Genomic DNA, 14704 nt, shown 5'->3' with positions numbered 1-14704 from the left:
GAAGGACTTAATCTCTAATTCAGCACATGCCTTTCTCTTCAATCCCACAAAACTTTGAGTCCTTCCTGTTTCCTACTATCACCACCGTCATCCTCGAAACCTGCAACAACACCATTACATTACATTATTCTAATTTCCAATTTTGATTAGGTTAGATTGGAATTGGGATTGGGATTGAGTACCTTGCCATAGTTTTGAGAGGAAGCGCACTTCCTCCGCGATCTCAGATCTGATAGTTTGCGCCACCGCCTGGCCGTCAATGACAGAGCGACAACGGTGCGATTGTGACGGAGCGACAGCAACGCGAGTGTGACAGAGTGACGACGGGCGCGGGAGCAGCAGAGCGACGATAGGCAAGGGCCATCGGAGCGACGACCGGCGCGGAGGTAGTGGATCCATGACGGCGCAGTAGCGGGAGAGAAGATGTCGCATTGGCAGCGGAGAGGGAAGGTTGTTGAAATGGTGGAAGTGAAAGGAGAAGGCGGTTAGTTAATTTTTCAGGTAAAATGTAAGTGGGGAATTGAGTGAAACACGGACGCGGGAAGTAAAGGCGGGGTGATTTTTTGGTTGATAAAAATTGACAGTGAATTTGTCGATTTTAGTTAAAATAAAAATCAACATTCTAGCAGTCTATTTCATATAATAAATCTATACCATTCATTTAATTTAAAAAGAGATCTCCATCGTTTAATATTATCGACGACGAAAGTTGTCGATATTATAATTATTAAAATAGACGACCTGTATGTCGATTTTAAAAAAAAATTTCAACCAACCATTCCGTCGACAATGTGACGATAAAAAGGAGAGTGTTAGAAGGTTATCAAAATAATAGACGACATGGTCGTCGATTTTAATATTTTATTTCTAATCATTCCTTTTTCATTTTATCGATGACAAACTGTCGAAAATATTGACGGAAATTCTGGCCGTCGCTTTTTGGCATCGATAATTACACTGTTTCTTGTAGTGTCTCTCTCCGCGGCTCTGCTTCGACGGTGGATGTAACACCCTACCATACTTAATCTTATGCTTAAGTCATAAGACTGAGATAGTAAGGTATTACGACCTCTAAAAATAGAAATATATATATAATAATAGGAAAAGAGATACTTAACTAGGAGCCTTGAAAAATGGTTAAAACAAAATGCAAAATAAAAAGCGCGACGCTCAAGGAACAGAACTACTTGCGTGCTAAGAAACCTAAAGATTATAGATAAAAATAAGCAAAAGAACGAAAGAGAGCCAAGAATACAATGAAACTAGCTCCTGACTCAGCTTGCAAAGCCAAGGCTGGCCAGAGAATATTCACATATATATATACACCAGCGTCCCAAAATACCCAAAATACAGAAATAAAGTCCTAACTCTGCTGTAACCTCTATGAGGAACAAACTAACAAGTTTCTTGGAGAGCAAGCTAAGTAACTAAGTACATATATACATAAACTGATAAACCAAAATATCCCAGGGACTACTCCGCTTCAGGAATCCAGACGCCTAGCGAGAAGCCTCTCGACCTGCATCTGAAAACAACAACACAGTATGGAATGAGAACCAGAGGTTCTCAGCATGGTAAAGGTGCCACACATATAATAAATAAGGTCCTGGAAATGCTAGAGGCAATCCTAGAACTCCGTCATACAATTGTAAAACTTAATTTCTAAACAGAAGCCATAAATAAGGGTAGGTATATTAAACCTGCCTAAACTCACTCAATCTTAAACCTAACCTAACATCAAACCATTTCACCTTCCTCCATTCCTCCGTCATCTATAATTCAGCAAAGACAAGCAACCAGACAAATTCACTCACAAGTAATAGGCAGATAGTGCAAGTAGCAAGTATAGCAGGTAGCAGGATGTATACATACAGTTAGGCAAACTCAGGAAATGCATAGCAACCAAAACAAACAAATGCACATGATGCATGCCTGTCCTATGGCTGATGGGCCCATCTTTCAGTTATCCAGCCAATCCGACAAGTCCAAAAACCTTAGACTGTCCCCCGTCGTGCATCCCATGAGTCTATGCATAGATTTCACATTCATATATCAGTCAAATCACTCACTAGGGACTATCCATACCCGGGAATTTATACGTGCCCGATCACCCTTACGACGTAGGGTCAATAGAGTATCGAGATTCAACCTGGAACACGTGGTGGTGAGCCACGGTTCTGTTACCCAGGGAAACTCGTATCTCAGATATCATTATTCAAAAGCCATTTCAATTTGATTATCAATACATCATCAATTATCAAGCCTTAGTGTTAAACTTCGTTAACATTCTTATTTTCTTCATAAAAGCCACCATTTACATCTTACTTCACCCTCATGTTATCTTGTTTTCCTAGCTTCTTTTACCCTCTGGACCTAGAACCATATTCGAAGCCTTAAAGGGGAGAAAATGGAGGTTTAGAAGTGGAAAATTGGTTTAAAACAGTCAAAACCAGTTTTTGCAGCAATCAGCAGCCACGCGTACGCGTGAGTCATGCGTACACGTGAATATGCACACACGCGTACGCATGCTTCTCGCGCATGCGTCGCCAAAATTCCACGCCACGCGTACGCGTGGATGGGCATTTTTTTCAAAAATGGGCAGAATGCCCAGAAAGCTGCATAACCAGTTTTTAACCTACATTAGTCCAATTTCATACACCAATTTTTCATCGTCCATAACTTGCTCTACAAAATTCTATTTTTTACAAAATTGATATCGTTTAAAATTTTGCAAAACCACCTTTTATTTGAAATAAACCACATTTCCATCCAAAATTTGAGGAGTAAGTTATGGACTTCCAGAGTTCACCAAAAATTCACTTTTTACCAAATTATAACCAAACCCCATTTTTACCAATTCATGTTCCTTACCACCAAAACTTGCTCCTCCATCATATATCAAGTTTAATGTTATTAATCCTATCCACTAACACATTAATATCCACACCACATCATCAAACCCACACTTTATTCAAAGAATCCTCCCTTTCCATCCATAACTTTCATATTAAAATTCATCAATCCATTACCTTCGCTCATTAAAACCAAATCATAATTCTCTTTCACTATTTAAACAAGCCATAACCAGCAAGTTCATTTAACCCATATCAACATCACCATCAACCCATCTTTAATAAATTATAATCACACATATTCAACACTCATGCTCATAATTCCAATACTAACCCAATTACAAGAAACACATATTCAATAACATCAACAACTCATAATTTCCAACATAAGTTCAACCATAAATCCATCCAACAACTTCACAAGACTAATCATTAAATGCATCTAACAATTCAACTTAACCTATAGTTTCCTAGCCTAAGTTTTCACAACACCTTAAATGTTAAACGTGCGAAACCTAAACCATATCTTGGCCGATCACTGCGTTTAGTCCAAGGCAACTCACAAGACCAAATTGTAAGCCTCAATCACCAAAATCCAGCAACTAGAACTCACTCTCAGCTTCCAATTAAGCTCCCAACATATCCAATTGCTTCATATCACATATTTACATGCACCTAACATAAGTATCACAAGTATATTCCCAAAATTCAATAGCCAAAATACCAAATTAATGAATTAATTAGAGTTCTAGGACTTTCACCTTATCAACAAAAAATCGAGACAAGACCCGGCAAGTCCACCAAGTTAATTTGATCCTAAACACCGAAATTGAATAATTTTCAACATAATTGCTCATAGATTTTTGAAAATGTAAATGGGGAAATTGAGCAAGAAAACGTAAATTCCTTACCTTACAATGTACTAAGTTTTGTAGAGCTCGACACCACGAACGCGTGGCCGCAAACGGTGCGACGATCAAAACTCCGGATCAAAAGTTATGTTGATTTGAAATTAAAGAGAGGGTTAGGTTTCTTATGATACTCTCCCCCCTGTTTGCTTGCCTTCAGCGTGTTCTTGCATGCAGAACTGGGAAGAATGAGCTTCTTCTCATTTAAATGATGGGTCCGGTTGGGTCTATGGGCCCGGTTCAACCGGTTCGGCCTATCCAGTCCAACTTTGGGCCAAATTTTTTGAAATTGGTATCAAAATTCTCATTTTGATGAGCTCTATCCTATTTTGATATTAGTTTTGTATTTTTAATTTTTCTATTTAAAATTTGATTTATTGACTAATTATTTACCGATTTTAGCGGGGTTTACAGCGGCTCCAAGGTGGACCAGCGGCGGCGCAACGCGGTGAGCTTCTGTCCTCTTTTCTGCTGCGTGACTTCTCCTCTCTTGCTTGGCAACAAAGGCAACTGTGGCAAGCTCGGGGTCGGGGATGACAACAACTTAATAGAACAGCGACAACAGTCGGGCAGGATGCGGTGACAGCGGCGGCGCGGCCCACCAGCTTTGGCATGTCTTCTTCTTCCACCGGCACTCCCTTCTCCCTCCTCTCTCTCTCCGCTTCTCTTTATCTCTTCTCCTCTGTTGGCTGGTTACCTTTCTTTCTTTGGTTTTTATTTTCTGAATTATGCTGAATGTTGGATTTGTGTGTGTATAGAGGAAGAGGCGAAGGGGAATGGCGGTAGGGTTAGGGGGAAAAAGGTGAGTGTCAGTGATGGAGTGTGGGTAGGGGTTAGGGTAAAATTAGGATTAGAGTTAAATATGGGGATATTTAGGTTAATTCGGGTTTAATAATTTTATAAAATTGGGACATAGAGCATTAATTTGAAATCTTATTTAATTTCTTAAAATTATATTAGAAAAAATATTATTTAATTATTGATTACTAATCAGCTTTTGATCAAGTACAAGTGTATTAACCCGTGCTATGCACGTGATAAGATTGAAATTATAATTTTAAATTATTTTATTAAGATTAATTTAAATTATAATAATTTGATTAATAAAAATATAACATGTTATGTATTATTTGTTTTTTCTTAATCTAGTGTTAAATATATTAATTCTAAAATAGTTATTAATTGGTTTTAGTAATCTACTTTCTTCAATAAATCAAATATATATACTCAATGTGACCATAAATAACTTAATAATACTTAGACCTATCAACAAATTTTTATATGTTGTTTTACTGTCAAGTAAGAACATATCAAAATTAGCTCAAAATAAATAAAAAATTATTAGAGAATTCTAATGCACAAAATTCTCTAATAAACAATAAATAATTTAAATCTACTAAAAAATAACTCAACACTTTTCTTTGATACCTGCAAAATATATACCTGAAATAATATAATATCAATGTTAGTATACAGTTTTATAATCATCGACCGTATTTACTATACATGACTCCTTCTTAAAAGTTATTCTACACATGTGTGCAGTCGGAAGATAAATTATTGGACTTTATTTTATTTTTCTAAATTATTATAGTTATACATTATTCATTAAATGCTAATTGTAATATAATTATTAATAAAGATATTTTTCTAAAATAAATTTAGAAGAGAGAATAGTGCTTTCATTTTGGAGAAAAAATAAATTTATGAGGAATTGACACCTCACTTTTATTAGTTGATAATGTATTAAATATTAATTTTATATAATTATAATAAAAATGTTTCTCTAAATTAGTATAATCATGCATTATTCGTTAAATGTTAATTGTAATATAATTATAATAAATTTATTTTTCTAAAATAAATTTACAAAAAAAAATAGTGATTTCATTTTAGAGAAAAAATGAATTCATGAAGAATTAACATCTCACTCTTATTAGTTGGAGAAAAAATCCAGTTTTAGTATATTTTGTCATTGTTATACATTTTTCTCTAATCATATATCCAGTTTTCTTTTCTTTGTTTCAACATTTTGAACTTGGGTTTAATTTCTCGTAGTTCTCACTTCTCAGTCATTCTATTAGATGTAGTTGATAACTATTGAAATTCTTCGATTAATATAGGAGAAAAATATATTATTATATGATAGAAATAATATGAGTATACTTTATTATTAAATAAATAAAGTTAATATAAAATAAAATTATACATAAAAAAAGCAAAAAAAAAATAAAATTAAAATAGCAAAAGTGATAAAAAGATTATTTTTATAATTTTATTTTATCATTTTTATGTATAGAAGATTAGAAAATAGTAAATTTTTAACTAAATTAATTTATATTCGTGGTATTCAATTTAAATAAGTAATAAATTATCTTATTTTAATTTATTCCTTAAATTTATATATCATAAAAATTAAATCAAATAATTAATATACATAATTTTAAATTGTATGATACTTAAATATCTATTCAAAAATAATTAGTTGATATAATTAATTTATCATAATGAATTATCTTTAATGAGTTAAACAAAATAAAGTAGAAGCATGCTACGTTGATTCTATCATTAAAAGTAAAAATTCTATTTTTATATAATAGAATAGGTAGAATAGATAATATAATAGACGGCGAGAAAGAGAAAGATAAACATTTTAGATCTTAAGTTGTTTCATTTGGATATTGTAATGTGGGTATACATTATTTTATTTATTCTACCCTATGGACCTTTTTGTAACTTTATTTCCGTATTAATGGAATTTCACTACCTTTGAGTACTAAATTAAAATTTAAAATGAAACTGAAAAAAAAGTAAAGAGTATAAAATTATTGATCGAAAAAAACTGTAAATAATAAAAAGCCAAATTAACTTTAATATTAAATTTATTAATACGATTTTAATTTTAAATAATAGTTAGATAATAGATTAGTAAAAGTAAATGAAAGAATGGCTTTAATTAGTATTTGATAAAATATTCATTTAGAATAATTAAAAAATATAAAATTATGATATTATTAAAAATAATACATTTTTATGTTAAAAAAATTATATTTAAATAAAATATTTATAAAATATAAAATTTAGAGTAACATATCTTCATGAACATTAATCATTAATCAATTATGAACTAACATAAAATTATAATATAATTTATTTATGAAAAAATAATCAATAATTAATATTAATAAATATAAAAATCATCCAAAAACTTTTATTAAAAGTATGAGTGGTTAATTATTATTCATTATTAATAATATTTTGTTCATAACAAAAACTGAAAATATAATTATTCAGATTTAGATTTTAGAAAAATAAACGTATAAGTAATAAATGATCTATTTTATCATGTATATTATAAATTAATGAATTAAACTAACTGATATAATGAATTATAATTAAGTAATTGGTATAAATTATAATAAATTATATGATATTTAAAAAGAAAATAAAATGAATAAAAAAATAAAAAGAAATAGAAGAATAGAAGACTACAATAAAATAAATTGAATGTGGGTTTTTTTTTCTTTTTACAAATTTTATATCACATCCAATTCAATAATAATAAATAAAAATTCATCAACTTAATATCTAAGAGAAAATGATGAGATAAAATCATAACACAATTCTAAAATAAAAGCTTAAATTAAACCATAATATCATTACACAACACAAATTGAAAGTAATTTCATACTACAATATACCACACAAATAGATAAATGACTTAAGCTTAATTACGGATTTTTTTTTATTTATGCATACATGATAACACCATGGTCTATAAATGCTTAATGGATAACATATCAGATATTGCTCTGAATGATGAGCACGGGAGTTGAAGAGTGTGTGCTGATTTGTGTCCATGATACTTGCCTTCTTGTGATGACGCCTCATAGGAAGAAAAAGAATTATTGTAAAAGCTACCCAATAAAAGAGTAATTGATAAATTAATGATATTTTCTTCTAGCATATATGGTCTTTATAGTGGTAAAATAAAAAAATAGAAGGAATAAAATTTTGTATTTTTATATTAGAAATAGAATTTGATATTTATCCAATTAAAAGTAAATAACTAATTAGTTATATTTAAATAAATAAAATAAATTAAATAAAAATATTTTTAAGAATTAATCAAATCAATTAGTCAATACAAATAATCAGTATAATTAATTTTATTTGATTTATTGAATTCAAAAAATAAATTAAAAATAATTAATTGAATTAATTAGTTGATATAATTAATTTATTATAATTGATTGGATTTAATGAATTAAAAAAATAAATACGAAAACATAGGAGATAATAATTTTTTTAACTAAATTAATATGTATTTATTGTATTTAATTAGTATAAGTAACAAATCATCTATGTTATTATGTACTTTATAAATTAATGAATTAAAATAATTAATATAATAAATTACAATTATTTGATTGATATAAATTATAATAAATCGTATGATATTTAAATACCTAATCAAATCAATTAGTTGATATAATTAATTTACTGTAATAAATTGTATTCAATGAGTTATAAAAAATAAATTAAGAAATACGCTAAGAAGTATGCCACGTCCATCATGAAGTGCAGAAATTCAATTTTTATATAATAAAAATATACATTCTTATATATGTTATAGAAATATGATTTGATTCCATTAACTTACTTATTTTTTTTTAACTTGCCACCTATATTCAGCATGGAATTTTAATTTTTCTAAAATAAATTTAGAAGAAAGAATAGTACTTTTATTTTGGAGAGAAAATAAATTCATGAAGAATTGACACATTGCTTTCATTAGTTGATAATGCATTAAATATTAATTTTATATAATTATAATAAATATATTTTTCTAAATTAGTATAATCATACATTATTCATTAAATGTTAATTGTAATATAAATATAATAAAGATATTTTTCTAAAATAAATTTAGAAGAGAGAATAGTACTTTTATTTTAGAAGAAAAATGAATTTATGAAAAATTGATACCTCACTTTAATTAGTTAGGAAAAAAATACAATTTTAGTATATTAAGTAGAAGTATATTATTATTATTATTATTATTATTATTATTATTATTATTATTATTATTATTATTATTATTATTATTATTATTATTATTAAAATGATTAAAAATATTTTTAATTGATAATTGATAAGTAGTATAATAATGTATTAAATATGGATTTTATATAATTATAATAAAAATATTTTTCTAAATTAGTATAATTATGCATTATTCATTAAATGCATTCATTTTGGAGGAAAAATGAATTCATGAGGAATTCACACCTCACTCTCATTAGTTGAGAAAAAATCTAATTTTAATATATTAAGTAGATTATATAAATAGAAATACTTGCTAAGTATATATAAAAGAGGAGATATATAATTATATATAATATAATTACTATATATGTAACAGATATAAATTGTTATAATTATAGAGACTAAGACTTACTATAATTATATTAAATTTAATTATGAATGTAAATAAATAAAAGTGATAATAATTAATATTTTTTTACATTTAATATTTACCGTAAATATAAAAAATAAAAGTAGCTACTGACTTTATTTTATTTTATTTTACGTCATAGATTTCTTTACTAAAATTAATGAAAAAAAATATTTATGATTATATATCAATCTCAATCACAATAAATAAGATGAATCGGTTGAGCAACTAATAAATTTAATGGGTAAATGTTATTTTCCATTTATGGAAAAAATGAGGTAACATGCATGCGTATATTAATATAGGAAGAATATATACTCACAGCTTTAAAATCTTCAAGAATATTCGATTGTATTATCCTTCAAGCCAAAAAGTTGATCCTTTATTTTCATTAAATATTTATATTAATTCAATTAGATGAGTGTTTTAATAAAAGAAAAGATTATTATTATTATTATTATTATTATTATTATTATTGAATAATAACGATAATTATCGTTATTAATATTAAATTGGTTATTAATACATATATATATATTGAATTATCATTAATATTAAATTAGTTATTTATATATATATTTATTGTTGCTTCTACAATCGTGCAATAATATTTTCTTTCATTTGTTAACTAATTAAACTTGGTTATTTGTATTAAATATATTTAATGATTACTAAAAATTAATCATATAATTATCATTATATTATTAATAACCAATTATTAATAACCAATTTATATTTCTCTAAAATATAATTTTTTATCTTTTTATTATTATTATTATTATTATTATTATTATTATTATTATTATTATTATTATATAGGTCACCATTAAGATAATAACTTGTCAATAATAAAATTTTAGGATAATGAATAAAAAATAGAATTATATCAATATAATTAAAATCAATATAATTAAAATAGTTAAAAATATTTCTGATTGATAATTAGGTTAATAATGCATTAATTATTGATTTTATATAATTATAATAGAGATATTTTTATAAATTAGTATAATTATGAATTATTCATTAAATGCTAAGTATAATATTGTTATATAATTATAATTAAGATAATTTTTTGAAATAAATTTAAAAGAGATTAGTATAATTATAATAAAGAGATTATCTTAAATTAGTATAATTATTAAATTATATATCATTCGTTAAATACTAATTATAATATAATTATATCAATTAAAGATAATTTTTAAAAATAAATTTAAAAGAGAGAAATAGTACAATCATTTTGGAGGGAAAATGGATTCACGAGAAAATGACACCTCACCATCATAAGTTGGGGAAAAACTCAGTTTTAGTATATTAAGTAGATTGGTATAAATGATAATAAATTACATAACATTTAAAAAGAAAATAAAATGAATAAGAAGAAAATAAAAATAAATAGAATAGATAGAAGACTACAATAAAATAAATTGAATGTGAGATTTTTTTTTGTACATTTCATATCACATCCGTTTCAATAATAATAATAAATAAAAATACATCAACTTGATATCTAAGAAAAAATGATGAGATAAAATCATAATACAGTTCTAAAGTAAAAGCTTAAATTAGAACATAATATCATTACACAACACATATTGAAAGTAATTTCACACTACAATATACCACAAACAGGTAAATGACTTAAATTTAAATACGAAACATTTTTTATTTATGCATACATGATAACACCATGGTCTATAAATACTTCATAGATAACATATCTTATATAACTCCGAATGATGAGCACGAAAGTTGGAGAGTGTGGTAGTTTGTATCCACGATAGTTGCCTTCTTGCAATGACGCCTCATAGGAAGAAAAAGAATTGTTGTAAAAGCTATCAAATGAAAGAGTAATTGGTAAACAAATTATATTTTCTTCAAGCATACATGGTCTTTTATAGTGGTAAAATAAAAATGGAAGGAATTAAATCTTATATTTTTATATTAGAAATAGAATTTGATATTTATCCTAATAAAATTATTATTATTATCAATATAAATGGGTTAACAACTTGCCACTAATAAAATTATTGGATAATGAATAAGAATTAGAAGGATATTAATATAATTAAAATGAATATAATTAAAATGTTTAAAAATATTTTCGATTGACAATTAGTTTAATAATGTATTAAATATTGATTTTATATAATTATAATAAAGATACTTTTTTAAATTAATATAATTATGCATTATTCATTAAAATAATTAAAAATATTTTTTATCAATAATTGATAAGTAGTTTAATAATGTATTAAATATTGATTTTATATAATTATAATAAATATATTTTCCTAAATTAGTATAATTATGTGTTATTCATTAAATGTATTCATTTTGGAGGGAAAATGGGTTCACGAAAAAGTGACACCTCACTTTCATTAGTTGGGGAAAAACCCAATTTTAGTATATTAAGTAGATTCTAATTTAAAATTAGAGATAATATAATTTATTTCTGTTTATAAAAATTAAAGTATTAAATTCTAAAATCTTAATTATTTAAATTAAATCATATGAAATTCTTATTCTTGTATAACTGTTAAATTGTATAATTTAAATATAGAAAATTATTCAATAATTATGAGATTAAGTAAAATTTTTAATTCAATTATCAAAATTTAATTTAATTACTTTTAATAAAATAATTTTTAAAAATAAAATCTTTAATAAATAAATAAATTGAAATTAACTCATAATAATATTTTTTTTGAAAATTCTGAGTCTTACAGTGTAGATCATCATCTAAAAGAATAGATAAATACGATTCGACGACTATAATAATTACATTTTATACTGTCATTGCATTAAAATTACATTATTTTTTATTATATAAAAGATAAATTTTGTTTTATCTTCTCTCGTTTCTACTCAATCAATTTTAATACTAACAAAAAATACATATATACAAAAATTATGCGTACAACATTCTTCGACCAAATAATAACGAAATCTTAGCCAAAAAGAATTAGTAAATAGTAAATACTCATAACATTTTTTTAACCATATCAAGTAAAAAGTAACTAGCAAAAGAGAAAGATGGTAAATATAATCGGAAACTTCATTTTGATATAATATTTCATTCATTGTCCATTATTGAAACACATTTATTGAAAGGGGAAATGTTGCAATTTGCAAAGATTTAGGACTACAAATTGCCACAAGGGGATAGACAAGTACATTTGTTGTAAATGCAATCTCCAATTGCTGCACTTCCAAATATACGTTTGCAAAGAGCCTCGCACGGTGGACTTAATGTACAAACTATAAAAGGGAGTGTGCTTTTGCAGAATAGTGCCTCTGTTACTTTCAATAGCCTTTCATTTCCTACACATATATATTAAATTAATAAGAACTTAAAAAATATATATTCTAATTAAACTAATTTTTTAACTTATTTCAACCGTGAAAAAAAAATCAAATTGTAAATTTACTTTTTTGATAGTCATAAACATACACAACCTTGAAATGTGTTCCTTCTATCGTTTCCTGGCACTTTTTTGTCTAAAAACAGTTACTCTTCATATATTTATAAAAAATTATAAAATAATTAGATTTTAAAAGAAATGTATTTCCATTTTTAAAAATAAATTAATTTATAAATATTTTTAACAATATAAAAAAAAGATGTAAAAATCATTATTTTTTAAAAAACTAAAATAAATAAATTAAAAGAAAAACACTCTTATTTCGTGCTACACTCACATACGAAGATAAGAAAAAAATTAAACCCTGTTTAGTAGAAAACTAAAACATACCGATGCCAATGGAAAAGATAAAGAGAACGATCAAAACATAAGTGAAGGCCTTCATCTTAATTCTTATAAACTTCTCAGCCTTCTCTCTTCAGATTTGCCTTGTTAGGTACATGAAGTAATTTATACATGTCTGTCCATATATATGCCTTCGATGGCTTATTTTATTCACTATAGTAATACTAAAATTAATTACATCATTTAACAGAATAAGAGGAGGGTTTTCTCTTACTTATTATTATGGTATCTAATTAATTTTCTAAATCACCCCATTATTAAAGTTAGAATTTATTTTTCATGCGTCTTAATGACATAAATTAAAATTACAAAAAAAATTAAATTTTCAGTGTATTTGTTTTATATTTATTAAATGAAAAAATTTAAAATCTCCCACTAATGGTAAATTTATCATGTGTTAGGACACATGTTAGCTAAATCCTTAAAGTTAGACGAAATAATTATTATCTATTATCTATTTATCTATTTTATCTATTCTATTATATAAAAATTGGGCTTTTACATTTAATGATAGAGCTGATGTGACATACTCTTTTAAGTGTTTTTCGATTTATTTCTTTTTAACTCATTAATTACAATTCATTATGATAAATTAATTATATCAATTAATTGATTTAATTATATATTTAAATATCACACTAATTGATTTAATTAATCCATAAATACCAAATTAAATTTCAATAATTTAATTATGAAACTGACATAGCTTGTTCTTAAAGACATTTTTTAATTTTATTTTGTTCGAATTATTAAACTAAATCAATTGTAAATAATCTATTATTATATCTTTGATTTTAGATGGAATTAATAACATGTCATAGGTAACCATTTTTTTCCAATTCATTTAGCTTAACATAGTGAACCTAATTATATTAATATGCCAACGTTAATCTAAGTCATTAATAAATTTTCCATGAAAAAAATAATATTTCACTTTAGTTTTAAAATTTTGCTATTACTATATTAAACCTAATTGTTCATTGTGATTTAATTTTTTAATTATGTGATATGATTAATATTCAAATGAATAACGTGAACTTTTTTTTTCTACAAATCACATTAAATGCATAATTTTAATTTAATTTGCTTAGATATAATTATAAGTTCTTTTTTATTATTTAACGTTCCTCATGTCTTTTATTTTTTTAGATGATTCTTCTATTTTTTTTATTCTTTAGACTATTCAAATAATATTTTTTTATTTTTTAATTCTTTTATATTCTAACATTATTCTGTAAAATAATTTTTGATATTTTACTCCTAAAAAAAAAAAGATCAAGATCCTATAAAATAAAAAAAATTCCATTTATATAAAATTATTTGAAGTATTTCATTCAATTTTTTATACTAATTTTAATTTTTATTCATTATACTAAATTATATTTAGTACTTTATTTTATAGGCCAAGTCCTTCTTTCTTTTTGATTAAAAGGTAATAATAATATTTTTGTTCTTTTATATTTTGCATTTTTAATTTTATTTTATATTTTTGTTATTCTTCATATTCTTCCTACAATTTATAAAAAATTTACTTGTATTCTATCATATATAAAATTGTTATTTTTTTTGTCTGAATTAAATTTAGAACTAATTCTTTAGGTGCTATTGTGATTAAAATTTAATTACTAATAATATCCTTTAACCTTATAAAACTAAAAGAAACTAATAAGAACGAGGTTAAAAAAGAAAGATATATAGTAAATAAAATTGATG

The 14704-nt window shown here is 25.3% G+C and overlaps 1 long non-coding RNA gene across 1 annotated transcript; it reads right to left on the bottom strand.

Moving 5' to 3' along the window:
• Positions 1 to 12282: 12282 nt before the first annotated feature.
• Positions 12283 to 13075, bottom strand: LOC112740617 (uncharacterized). Its single transcript, XR_003171255.3, has 2 exons — positions 12977 to 13075; positions 12283 to 12545 (listed from the first exon to the last, which is right to left on the bottom strand). It is a non-coding gene; the product is annotated as an uncharacterized lncRNA (long non-coding RNA).
• Positions 13076 to 14704: the final 1629 nt, after the last annotated feature.

The sequence above is a fragment of the Arachis hypogaea genome, chromosome 14, assembly GCF_003086295.3.
Source record: "Arachis hypogaea cultivar Tifrunner chromosome 14, arahy.Tifrunner.gnm2.J5K5, whole genome shotgun sequence".
In the NCBI taxonomy this organism is placed as follows: domain Eukaryota; kingdom Viridiplantae; phylum Streptophyta; class Magnoliopsida; order Fabales; family Fabaceae; genus Arachis; species Arachis hypogaea.
The sequence above is the reverse complement of the archived record's forward strand: the minus strand, read 5'-3'. Positions and strand labels throughout refer to the sequence as shown.